Source organism: Mytilus galloprovincialis, chromosome 1 (genome assembly GCF_965363235.1).
Source record: "Mytilus galloprovincialis chromosome 1, xbMytGall1.hap1.1, whole genome shotgun sequence".
NCBI lineage: Eukaryota > Metazoa > Mollusca > Bivalvia > Mytilida > Mytilidae > Mytilus > Mytilus galloprovincialis.
This window is the reverse complement of record NC_134838.1, coordinates 116,091,933-116,105,823: the sequence shown is the minus strand read 5'-3', so window position 1 is coordinate 116,105,823 and position 13,891 is coordinate 116,091,933. Positions and strand designations below refer to the sequence as shown.

The 13,891-nt window shown below is 32.3% G+C and overlaps 1 long non-coding RNA gene across 1 annotated transcript; it reads left to right on the top strand.

The window, feature by feature from the left end:
* Nucleotides 1-2,501: 2,501 nt before the first annotated feature.
* Nucleotides 2,502-5,546, top strand: LOC143052906 (uncharacterized). The gene is made up of 3 exons (XR_012971290.1): nucleotides 2,502-3,311; nucleotides 4,872-5,036; nucleotides 5,464-5,546. It is a non-coding gene; the product is annotated as an uncharacterized LOC143052906 (long non-coding RNA).
* Nucleotides 5,547-13,891: the final 8,345 nt, after the last annotated feature.

Genomic DNA, 13,891 nt, shown 5'->3' with positions numbered 1-13,891 from the left:
TTTTTTTTGGCGGAAGAAACATAATGTTAAAAAAGAGGGACGAAAGATACCAAAGGGACAGTGAAACTCATAAATCTAAAACAAACTGACAACGCCATGGCTAAAAATGAAAAAGACAAACAAACAACCGCACACACGACACAACATAGAAAACTAAAGAATAAACAACACGGAATTCACCAAAAAACTAGGGGTGATCTCAGGTGCTCCGGACGGGTAAGCAAATCCTGCTCCACATGTGACACCCGTCGTATTGCTTATGTGATAAAAAATCCGGTAAATAGTCTTAATTCGGTAGATCACATTTCATTAAAGATAAGGGGAGTGTAGTTACGACGTAAGGAACATATCCGATATCATTTGAGAAACGGTTATTCCATAACGGTCAACCAACTCGTGATGGCGTCCGTAAAATTTACGAAGGGATGATTTCAACTTCACTATTTAGAACTCTTGGTTTAATAGCTTCCTTGTGAGCAGCAACCCTCTATCTAACATAAGATTCATGCCATTCGTTTATATAAAAAGAAAAGACTTACAAAATGAGCAATTAATAATTTGTTTGAATTAAAAAATCTCACTAAAAACTTAGTGCTTAATAATCGGGATACTCATATTTTCGCTGTTATTAAGTAAATTTTTCAAACAGCAGAATTGCAATTTAGTTTGTTTTAACGTTAAAAATAAGACAGAATTTCGTTTTATTGATAAAACCCGCCATACAAACGTAGCGAAACAGTTGTCAACAAAAATAATCAAAAATCTTTTAAAAACTCTAGCATTTACTATTACAGAAGGAAACTGAATTCAATTGTATTTAATCTTACAGATTAACGGATTTTTTTTATAAATCCACATACGATTTAAAAATATCTTTTAAAATCTTTCCACTTGATTAAGGTTCATATCCCCTGCTGGATGAGTAGCTACTTGATGCAATACAAGTTTTGGAAATACAACTAATCCAAAACATTGAAACTTAGCACCTCAGAATGATTCTTTTTTTTTTGTTCTGCCCCAATGCTGCAAGTTATCTTAAATTAAGATATGTCAAGATGAAATTGCCTGTAAATCTGACTAACTGATGAGTTTTTAAAAGCACCGTGACAGTCTGTCATGTCTGGTGGACGTTTCGTCTGCTTCGATATTACAAGCTCAGTAATTAGAATTATTGTGTTGACATAAAACATATTTGATAGTTTCATTTTCTGAAAATTTACTTTCTTAAAAAGTTAAATCTGGTGAAATCTTTCGTGGTTATTGTTACCCAAGGCACCCATAGCCTCATTTTTATTTTGACATAATTTTTGATGTTTCGAACTTCGTATTGGATTTGGCCTCTCAACTGTCTGTGTTCCATTGAAGTGTCTAGCGTTCTCTAATTATAAACCTGTTACCGTTGATGAGTTATACAACCACAGTTTTTATGCCACTACTAATAAAATTAACGGTACCAATTTTCTTGCACCTAATTGACGTTTCGTCGGCGAGAATATCACCAGCCTAGTTGTCAGAACTTTTATGTTGAGAAATGAAATATCATTTAAACGTTCATTTTCTGAAGATTTTTATTTCATTAGATGTTGATGGCCAGATGTAGAGATATATTAAATTTTTTTATAGAATATAATTTTTGTTCAATAAACAATTCTGTTTTATTTTTATTTATGCGGCTTTGTCGCGTGATCATTTGTTTTCAATCTCTTTTACAACCTACAATGGAAAAAATATTTTCAGTTATTGCTAAACCAGATCATTTATTTTCAAATTCTTCCTCCCAAATAGTCGTTTCCGAAACGTAAAAACTTAAGTTGCCCTAAAATTTTGCCTCTTTATGATGGCTATAAATGTGGCTATCATTGAAAATAAGGTAAACTACGATCAAACACTCTATTTTTAAAGGTCAAGGAATATGTGGGATACATGTATACATTTTTTCAGGATTAACGTGATATTACTGAAATGTTAGGGATAATATGAAATCCCCAAATGGCTAGGAATTACTGCTGGTGGTGTTTTTATACATCGAAAGTATTACCAGTCAAGAACTCAGCTCTTCTGTGTTGACATGAATTACACAATGTATCATTGAGATGGTCAGGTTTATAAATGAACTGTTGAAAAAACTTTGAATTTTTTAAATACTTAGGCTTTTCTGCCTCAGAAATATATTATCTTCGCTGTATTTGGCAAAACTTAAAGGAATTTTGGACCTCAATGTTCTTCAACTTCGTACTTCATTTTGCCTTTTAAACTTTTTTGGATTCGAGCGTCACTGATGAGTCTTTTTTTGGCGGAACACGTGTCTGGCGTAAATACAAAATTTAAAATTTAAATCCTGGTATGGATGATGAGTTTATTTATACATATAATCCCTGATTATTAGTAATCACTTATTAGGCTTATTTCCTTTAACATACATCATTACATGATATTTTTTTTAATTTTAATAATCATTTTTAATGTTTAAAAAATTCATAATTTATTCGTTCCAAACGAATACACATAGTAAATAAGGTCTGAAATGTTTCATAATGAAAGGATTTTTTAATACATGGATTTCAAAAGAGGCAATAAATATTTGTCGTTAGAAAAAAATTGTCATTCTTGCGTGGATTTTTATATAAGAAAATATTTACATAAAACAACATATACAAAATAGTTGCTGTTAGCACGGATATTTTATATAAATTGTCAAAAGAAATGGAGTGGTCTGTCAATGACGAAGACGATGAATCAACTAAGTCTTTCCGTACACACCAAACATGTAGAGACAAAGAACATGACGAAGATCCTACTGATTTACACAACAAATGGGACATACAATTTAATGCCGACACAGAAAAAATGATTTTTTCTTCACGTTCCTATTCTTTAGATAACGACTCACCTGATAGCGATACCTTAAACGGAAATATTTTGGAGGATTCATTGTCAAATAAATTGTTAGATTGTTGTTGTGGTGGTAGACGCTGGAAGTATGCTAATGCATTTGATAAAACAGAATATCCATTACTTTTCCGTGGGAAACATCTTATAGGAACCATCATAGGAATCATTCTTTATTATTACGATATAATATCGGATATTTATCTTGCTGAAGAATACTTTCGATTAAAAAGATGGGAAGCATTTGGCTTTACGGCGTCATTTATTTTGTTCCCACTTTTGATAATGAATTCGATAAACATTAGTTGGTACATTCGCGACTTCATTGCAGAAAGGAGAAAAAAATCTGAAGTCACGAAGTTTTCAGTTTGGTTTTTGCGAATTTTCTGTTCTATGCCTTTGCTTTCTGGACCTGTTGCAAGGTAAGCAAACTATAGATAGTATGCATGCACTGTTTATTAGTCAAAATAATTATGACGTCTCCCAGAAAAAATAGCCTTGCCAGAGGAAAGCGTCCAAGAATAGAAATTAAAATAGCCTTGCCAGGCATCATTATTAAATGGACTAGCACTCTATCAAATTGTTTGACCGTTCTGTACGGCAAGTAATGACAATTTCTATAAAGTATGTTAACATATTAAACAAAACACTGTCAATAAAGTGTTATGTCTGTACACACAAAGAATACATTTGCTTTATCAATTACGTATCTAGGTAAAACAACTTGAGAACACAATATACATCAGCACATAACTATGCAAACAGCTTTCTCGGTGTTCTTATGGGTACATATTGAATGCAAGAGTTACAACAGCGACAAACGAACAGACATTGACATATCGCTTGTCAATTTACATACACACTTAAAGCAGATGAAAAAAGTACATTATTTTCTTCTAAAGTGTTTGTACACAGATTTTTCCTATATAAAATTAAATGGGCACTAGCTACGAGATATATAAAACATCTAAAGTTTGATTTTTTTCTGTTCAATCAATAATGCAAGTGAAATAGTGAAATAATAATTAACTTTTTGCAGCCAAAAAGGTTCAATTTTGTCAAATTACACTAAGAAACATTGATAATTAGTAATTCACTTGCAAGTGAATGAGTCGACCTCTTTAAATCCGTATTCATGTGAACTTCAAGTTAACCCCTAGTTAGAGATTGACAACGCATGCATTGTACGTGTACTGGTTATTTAAAGACAAAGAAGGTCAACAATGAAAGTGAAACTACGGTAACTCATTTGATTACTAATTCGATGCACATAAAATCATTCTTATACGGTTAAAAACAATGAGAAACATCTATTTTTAATCTATAAAATAAAATCAAACATACCTATAAAAATCCAATTGCACGTGTTGGTTTATCTATTCGTAACTTTATTTTTGTTTGCATCGCTTATATGGTCATCTGAGTCAAATCGATAGTTAATTAGATGGTTTCTAGACTAAAATACACACGAAACGAACCTTTATATTATCTACCCCATGCTCTGTAATCTGTTTATTTTAGACTTTTGATAGTTTGGATAAATGTTTTACATTGTTATAAACCAAATATGAGAATTTGAGTCAAATCGGTTACCGTGAATTCGACAGCTAGTGCCCCTTTAACGATTGAATTATATGTGTTTCAATGTACAAAATATCATTTTAAATGCAAATGGCAGGATTGATTAATTGTTGGTTGCTTAACGTCCAGTGGAAAATATTTCATGCATGTTAAGGACGAAAATGGTAAAGAATAAGTATATAAAATGCAAATTTTACAAAGTTTTTTATTTAGTCGCTTGGGTTGAATTCATGTAATTATCACGCCAATTATGATGTTAACGATGATGTATAACAGTTTTTCTTTGGGATACAATCTGACCATTGCTGATATACAACTGATTGAAATTCTTACAAAGAATATCTTTCGTTTATCTGATAAAACATTAATTCTAAATCTGTTAATCTTATGTGTAATTCTAGAAACATCGAGTACATGTATCATGGCATGAAAAGCAGATCTGTGAAAGCCAGCGAACTTGACATTAGATACCATTACAGACAAATGATATATGAAGATACAGATGCTGCCATGTTAACAATGTTTGAAGCTTTTCTAGAATCTGCTCCACAACTCATACTACAGATGTATATAATACTGACAGATACACATGATGACTCAATACTCTTGCGTAAATTAATTTCAAACTTTCTGTTTTATTTGAAGACAATTAACTAGTTTATGGTATTTTTCTTTGCTGCTTACTTTTTTCTATGTGCTACATTTTTTTAAACATATTCTTGATAGAAATTAGGCAATTTATCATTCGAAAACAGCGAAAAAGAAAATTAATGTGATAATAGTAGTAGCCCATACTGCAGAGTTGATACCATTAGTAAATTTTGACAGATCTCTACACATTGGCAAGGTATATATATGTAAAACTAGTATCAGTTTATGTCTTTTTTTCAAAATGTTTTACAAACAAATAAAATGACAATCTTGCTTCAGTTTTGTATAAAATGTTGCTTGAATTTTATCAACAAATCTTTTTTTTATTGTCTTGTATTGTAGATATTGTTCAAGGAATTGCTATTTTTGGATCCTGGATAAGTGTGTCAGGTTCATTGGTATCATACCAGAATGCTCTACGAGCCTCCCATAGTAGTAGAGACAGTGATGTTTCAGCACGTGGCATCATTTTATATTACCTTTGGCGAACATGTGAAGTTGGACCAAGAATGATAGTCTTCGCAGTATTTGCAGCACAATTCAAATATTATATGTTATTGGCTGTTCTCATACCTCACTGGATAATAATGTCTGTATGGGTAGGGTTTCAGAGGCCTAACGTTTACACAAAAAGATTCGAAAAAATTATATTTAATATTGTCTTAGGATATATTTTAATACTTTCATATCAGAATGTACAACAAGGCCGTACACGTTATAAGTTATTATTATATTATTTCATTACATATATGGAAAACTTAGCAATGATAGCTGCTTGGGCTTATTTTACCTATCACAAAGAAGACTGGTATTACTTTCCTATAATAGGGTTTGTTATATTTAGTATGGTGTTACACATTATAGCCCTGTTATTATATTATAAGATGTACCGTCCTAGAAACCATTATATTATTTCTTGTCTTAACCATAGGAAAGACGCTGAAAACATATAACTCTTCTTTGTTACAAATACCCAATAAAAACAATTGTACTTGAAATGCAAAATGTTTGTCAATACTCCTAATGTGACCGGTTGCAAGTGTCAATAAATAAGCAGTTATCAGTAAAAAATAAATTTACCATCTGTTTATTTTTGTCATTTATTCCATTGTTGTTTCTAGGAATATTCCAAATGCTTTCAAATGGTAAACGATGAAGATATATTTTGAAAGTTGAACTAGTCCATCATGTTCGTCATGTTGAATCCCCATTGTTACTCGTGTTTTTCGGAATTTTCAATAATATAAAAGCTGCAAACGTTTTAATTCTGAATTTTCCAGGACCAATGAACATTTTTGTTTATCTTTATTTAAATATTCAACATTTACATTCATAGATATATTACATATTACACAAAACAGTGGTTAAAAGTATAATGACATATGACCAGTTACAATAAATAGATCAAGAACAATTTTGTCTTCAAAACCAAAATCAAAGTATCTTCAGTCTTTGACCGAACAGTTTAATCATATTTACTATATTATATTTCTGTATGCAAGTGCATATTCAAGGTTTTGTAACAGGAAATTTATAAAAAAATGATCATATAATTGATATTCATGTCAACACCGAAGTGCTGACTACTGGGCTGGTGATACCCTAGGGGACGAAACGTCCACCAGCAGTGGCATCGACTCAGTGGTGTAAATAGTATTGTAAAGCCAAAAAAGTACAAAGTTGAAGAGCATTGAGGACCCAAAATTCCAAAAATGTGCTCCAAATACGGCTAAGGTAACCTTATCTTGGAATAAGAAAATCCTCAGTTTTATTTTATTTGATAGTTTATTCATTTATTTAATGTATTTAGGATCTACTGTTAATAATATTTTATATGCAATTATTCTTAAACTGTTCTTTACTTTAAAACTTTTCTCCTTCAATTTTAAAAGCAATATATTTTAAATTTACCTCCGGTAATATTTAAAGCAAAGTTCAGCAAAATGTCATAAAGTGTAGACAATTTGTGCCAAGCTTTTAGGCACAAACTAGTACCATAGTTACTTTTAATCAAGATCTAAATTAATATATATATAATGTTATTTATATACATTGTTATATGTATTATAAGTTTTATATTGTTTTATGTTTAAGTTACCTTTAGAAATGAATAAACATATTTGAAACATAATTTGGCAATTTCAAAATAAGAAATTAAAGAAGAATTTTTTTCATGTAACTTGTAGTTTTGGCCTGGTTTGAACCATAACTATATTTGGACATTCTAATTTCTGTTAATAATTCATAAATTGTTTCGTTATCCTGTTTTGATTTTTTTTACGTTATCTTGGTTATTTTTTTTAAATCCTGTTTGCTGCAGTCAATTAAAGGTTACTAGGACATTAAGGTATTAGTGTATAAACTGATCAACCCGCTATAAAATTAATAGCGAGTTTTTTGATATTCTAGGCAAGTCTCTGATTTTGATTTAAAATTATTTTTCTTTTAATTTTATTTTGAAAATAAAAATAGACAAAGTTATTTATATCTTAATTCGAAGGTTTAATTTAAAAGCTATTATCAATTTATTGTAAATGTTATATGATTCAAATTAATGTTTTAAATTTATTTTGACTTTAAAATTGTTCTTTGAAATTATATTGGAATTGTTTTGTTTAATAAAATGAATAGCGAGTTTCTTGATATTCTAATTAATTTTTTTTCTTTTGTTGTTACCGGCCTTTTACCGTGAGCCTTTTCCTAGATTGTGCCACAGAGCCTTACAATTGACGGGTTAAAAAAACATTGAAAATACCAGAATAATTCTCCATTCCTATTTTGTATTTATTTGAAAAACGGTGGGGAATTCAAAATGGCGACGAAAATGCGTATTATAATTTTCAGTATACGGATACGAGAAGTAAAACATACAAATTGATATTAACATTTATTATATGTTTAGTAGTAAATACAGTAGTTTTGGATATTTGATAAATAGCCTGCTGTTTAATCCATATTGCGCAACTTTGATGCGCACCCTTTATCGCATATCCTTTATCACACCCCTACCTTTCTTTTTTTTTTTTGTTACATAAAGTCAGTTTTTATCTATGTAAGCTTGAGATTTTTCCCCCCTCAAAATAGGGCCAATAGAACGTTCATTTGAGCATGACGCAAGTTATTGAATGAGTCATTGTTTGGTATGTGACGTCACGAACGTCAAGTTTTCATATTTTTGGCACACTAAATGATGCAACTATAAAAAATACAAAACACACAAAAAAATACAATAATGAACAAAATATTTTTAAAACAACAGCACGCAAAGTGTAAGGTAACCCAGGTGCTTCGGATAAGTAATTGAGCAGTTCTTTTAGGGCTTTTAAAACAAGACAAAAGTAGAACAGGCCTTGCGGTCATAAAACTTTTTAGTCTGTTTTTTGTACTCGTACTCGAATATTAACCAATCAAAATGCTGGATTTCATGTTTCGAGCATGATTTTTGTGCTCCGAGCACTGAGCAAAGTTTTATGACTTCAACCCCTGAAGGTAACCAAGTGCTATGGATCAGAGAATTTCTCCTGTTGGAATATATGATAAAGCGTATAAAACATGGCAAAATCTGTATCACATGCCGTATCACCCTCGACCAATATCATCCCTCGGGCCTAAAGGCCCTTGGGTTGATATTGGTGTCTGTGGATGATACGACATATGATACGGATTTTGCTATGTATTATTCTCTATGCAAATCTTGGTAACAAAGTCAATAATTAAATAAAAATCGACAGGAAATACAAAATACAAAGAGAATTGTAGGGGAATAAATTTATATGTATCCGTTAACAGAGTTCCAGTGCGTGGGGAAAGAAATTTGTTCATTCTAGTTGTCAGACCACCTATTTAACATGCCAATCTGTTTAACGAAATTTTGCAATTTTCACAGCTTTCTAAATACCATATTTTAAGTTTAACTTCATAGAAACCTGGTATATCAGGAATCTTACATGTATCACCTTCTGCATGCCAATTTACAACCTACCTTTAAAGTCTTATTAAAAAAATCTGACCTTCGAAACACAGGTCTACCAAAAATGATTCCTGTTTTCTTGAAATTTTAAATTAGTATGCTATAGAGCGCATTAATCCTGAATTTTTAATTCAAACTCAGACTAGTAAATTTTGGCTCTAAATGGTCTAAATATTTATTTTCTTTCATCCAAAGTTTTATTTTTGTTTAAGTTTAAGTAAACAATGATAGTACGGCGGCTTGGTGAAAAATTGTGCACATCCTGCTACAAGCATGAAATTTGGCATAGACCTTCCTCAACTATTACTCTTGTATTTCAGATAGGGAGGCATTTGAAAAAAATGTCATTTCCGGTTAAATTCAAAATGGCGGACATCATACTTAAATCAGCCCAATATCGAAGGCTAGCATGTGAATAGGTGTTATTATAATGCTACTATCATAATATTTAGTACAAATCTTTGATTTTTACTACTTTTGGATATATCATATAGATTAGTGGTCTTTAAAAATCCTACTTCCGGTAAAATCCAACATGGCGTACAGTGTACTAAAATAAGTTTATTTTTTAGGGAGGGTAATTGAAATGTGTTTTAACATATTGCTACTATCATAAAATTGTGCAGGAACCTTTCTTTGGTGCTTCTCATGGATACAATGTATAAGACATATATCTTTAAAACCCTTACTTCCGGTAATATCCAAAATGGCGGACATAGAAATATCAGTTTCTTATTTTAATATTCAATTTTTTTCTACATGTAAAGAAAATGGTTTTTTTTGCTGGTCATTATATTTTTGGCTTTAGGTTAACCCAAAAACCACTAATTCTATTATGTTGTAAAGGTTCAAATACAAACTTAACACTTCCGGTAAAAAAAACCAATATGGCGAAAATTTCAAAGATGAGTCTTCAATTCATATCTTACATATTGAGTTTTGGATAGACCGATTAAAACAATATAAAATCACTTAAATACTAAAACATTTTTAAAATTACTACTATTTGGCCAAAATACATGTTTATTCACGGTCACCCCACATGCACACAAGGCAGTGCACAGGAGACCCGATTTCCCCCATTAACAACGACCGCGGCATCCTTTCTTTCATCCACAATGTACAAGCTTCTGACAAAATGATCAGGCCTCAGAGTTTTCAAAAGGAACCTCTTTGTCTCTTTGCCACCTATTAGCGCTTCGAATTGGTACCATAAGAGCCAATTCCAGACTCGTCCTCCTAAGTACCTGCCTTAGTATGTTGTACGTTTTACATGCTGGAATGACTAGACCAAGTTGAGGGAATAGCCTCAATTAGCCTTCCCTTTTGCCCTTTTACAAGCGAAGAGAGAACCGCATCACAACTGGTAAAGGCATGAATCACAATTAGTGTGTGTGATCATTCATTGCCTTGTGCATTTGAAAGGCCATTGATAGATATTAATCCAAATTGTTTTGCCCTCTCAAACAAAATCCATAGTTCGTCTACCCCTATGTCACGGAATAGTGAAAAAGTAATGACAGCATCATCAGTAACGACTGTTCGAATCATGACTCGTTTAAGTTCGTGTTTTACTGCATCAGACACATGCACCATGATTCTAGTGTCTGCCTCTTAATGTGAACTTAGTGCTAAACTTGAAACACATCATGTGGTGGATAAGATAGAATATCCTGAGCATTTGTTGCTACAACTACCATACGCATCCAAGACTTCATCCACTCGTGTTACAGTTTCAAGGTATTTTATTAAGGTACGGTCAAAATACCCAATCAGCATACTCGTTGGACCTCAAATACTTGTTTATTCACAATCGGAGAGCCGATTTTCCTCATTTACAAAGACTGTGATATTGTTTCTAACATCCATAATGTACAAGCTCCTAATAAAATGAAGAGGTCTCACAAAGAGTTGTCCAAAAGGGTTACCATGGATCATATTTTTTTCTTTCGCCATTCATAAGCGTCTGGACTAGACCGAGTCGTGGGAATAGTCTCAATAAGTCTTCTCTTCCAAAAACACATGTTTTCTTGCTTTGTTAACCCCATCTGATATTGTTTTTCGATCTTACAACAAAACCACGTATCGTTTTATCAATGACATTATCAAATTCATAGCTGGCGTTGCATGTTGGTTGATCAATCATCATTCTAAATGCTAAAGTCACATCTTCAAACGCCATCCATGTGACCAACGCAGTTCCTTTTCCGGCAAACGTGTAATCTCTCAATGCCTAGTGCATTTGATAGATATATATATCTAAAGCTTTTCCCACTTGCAAATGCAAACCAAAGTTCGTCAGCCCCTATGTCACAGTATATTGAAACAGTAATGACATCAGCATAGACTGTTCGAGTCATGACTCAGTTAAGTCTGGGTTTCCCTGCATCAGAGACATCAATCTTGATTCTAGTGTCAATCCCTTCATGTAAACATGGTGATAAACTTGAAACATCATCGTGTGGTGGATAACACTGAACATCCTGAGTATTTGTTGCTATAACTAGCATACTCATCCAAGTCTTCATCCGCTCTCAGTTTCAAGGTATTTTATTAATTTTTATTTATGTTCAATGTTATCCACAACGTGATGTATTTCAAGTTTAGCATCATGTTCACATTAAGAAGCTGACACAAGAATCATGATGCACCGGGGTTTTACTGTAAGATCGCACAAACTTATCAGATGGAGCTAACATGGTTATCAAAGCAAGACAATAACTATTTGCACAATGTGGAGGGCTAGTTGAGGCTATTCCCTCAACTTGGTATAGTCTTTTCCAGCATGTAAACGTGCAATAAACTAAGGCGGGTGTTTAGGGGAACGAGCTTGGGATTGGCTCTTATGCTACCCAGCCCAGGCGCTAATGGATGATGAAGGGACAAAGAGGATTCCTTTTAAAAAAACGTGTTCTAATAATTTTGACAGACGCTTGTACATTGTGGATGTAAGAAAGGATGCCGTGGTCGATGTTAATGTAGAAAATCGGGTCTCTCGTGCACTGCTATGTGTGCATGTTTGGGTGACCGTGAATAAACATGTTTTTTTGGCTAAATAGTAGTAATTTTATAAAGGTTTTAGTACTATAGTGATTTTATTTTGTTTTAATCAATCTATCTAAAACTATATATCGCAGAAATGGATTCAGGACTCATCTTTCAAATTTACACCATATTTTTTACCGGAAATGTCAAATTTGTATTTAAACATTTACAAAATAATAGAATTAGTGGTTTGGGGGATAACTTAAAGCCATAAGTTGAATGACAAGGCACAAAAAAAAATGAAAAAAGTTGAATATTTAAATAATAAATTGATATTTCTATGTCCTCCATTTTGGATATTACCGGAAGTATATATTTTAAAGACATAGGTCTTATACATTGCATCAAAGAGAAGCACCAAAGAAAGGTTCCTGTACAATGTAATGATAGTAGCAATACGTTAAAACACATTTCAGTTACCCTCCCTAAAAGTAAGCTTATTTTAGTACAATGTCCGCCATGTTGGATTTTACCGGAAGTAGGGATTTTTAAGACCACTAATCTCTATAATATATCTAATGATAGTACAAAACAAAGGTTTGTACCAATATTATGATAGTAGGATGATAATAACACATATTCACATGCTAGCCTTCAATATTGGGCTGATTTAAGTATGATGTCCGCCATTTTGAATTTAACCGGAAGTGAGACATTTTTTTCAAATGCCTCCCTATCTGAAATTAAAGAGTAATAGTTGAGGAAGGTTTATGCCAAATTTCATGCTTGTAGCAGATTGTGCACAATTCGTCTGAAATATGCTTGTAGCCGCCAGACTATGACACCAAAGGCACTATTTTTTGGTCAGAGTAGGGCTACTAAATTGGAGGGATCATTTGGTGGTTTGGAACCTCTAAATGGCATTGCCGGACGAAATTAGGACATTTCGAGAATGAAAAATCATATTTATCCCTTATCCAAACGAAACGAATATTTAATCCACATCCTTTACCATTTTCCAATTCCTAAAAAAATATTAATTACCAAACATACACTTGCTTACTTAAGGGCTTACTTTGATCCAATATTGAAATTTTGCTGACAATTTTCATAAAGGCTATTTATTGCCTGCTTCAATCAAATATATAATAAAAATATACCTTCATGTACTACTTTTTGAGTAATTTTTTAAAATTTTATATGTTTGCTTAAAAGAGGGACGAAAGATACCAAAGGGAAAGTCAAACTCAGAAATTTAAAATAAACTGACAACGCCATGGCTAAAAATGAAAAAGACAAACAGACAAACAATAGTACACATGACACAACATAGAAAACTAAAGAATAAACAACACTAACCCCACCAAAAACTAGGGGTGATCTCAGGTGCTCCGGAAGGGTAAGCAGATCTTACTCCACATGTGGCACCCGTTGCTTATGTGATAACAAATCCGGTAAATAGTCTAATTCGGTAGGTCACATTCATGAAAGGGAAGGGGATTGTAGTTGCGACGTAAGCAACATATCCGATATCATTTGTGAAACAGTTATTCCATAACGGTCAACCAACTCGTGATGGCGTCCGTAAAATTTAAAATTAGGATTTGTGGACGCATTTTTCTTTTCGACAGAAATACATAACTTTCTTATTTTAAAAGATAAACACATGCAGTTAAATCATTTGTAAATTCTGTTTTATATACATGTCCTTCAAATTTGTGCAATTTGTTTTTTTCAAAAAAACTCATTTTAATCAAATGTTCACGAATGTAGAAGTTTTTTGAGTATATTTATCAAATTAAAAAAAAAAGCTCT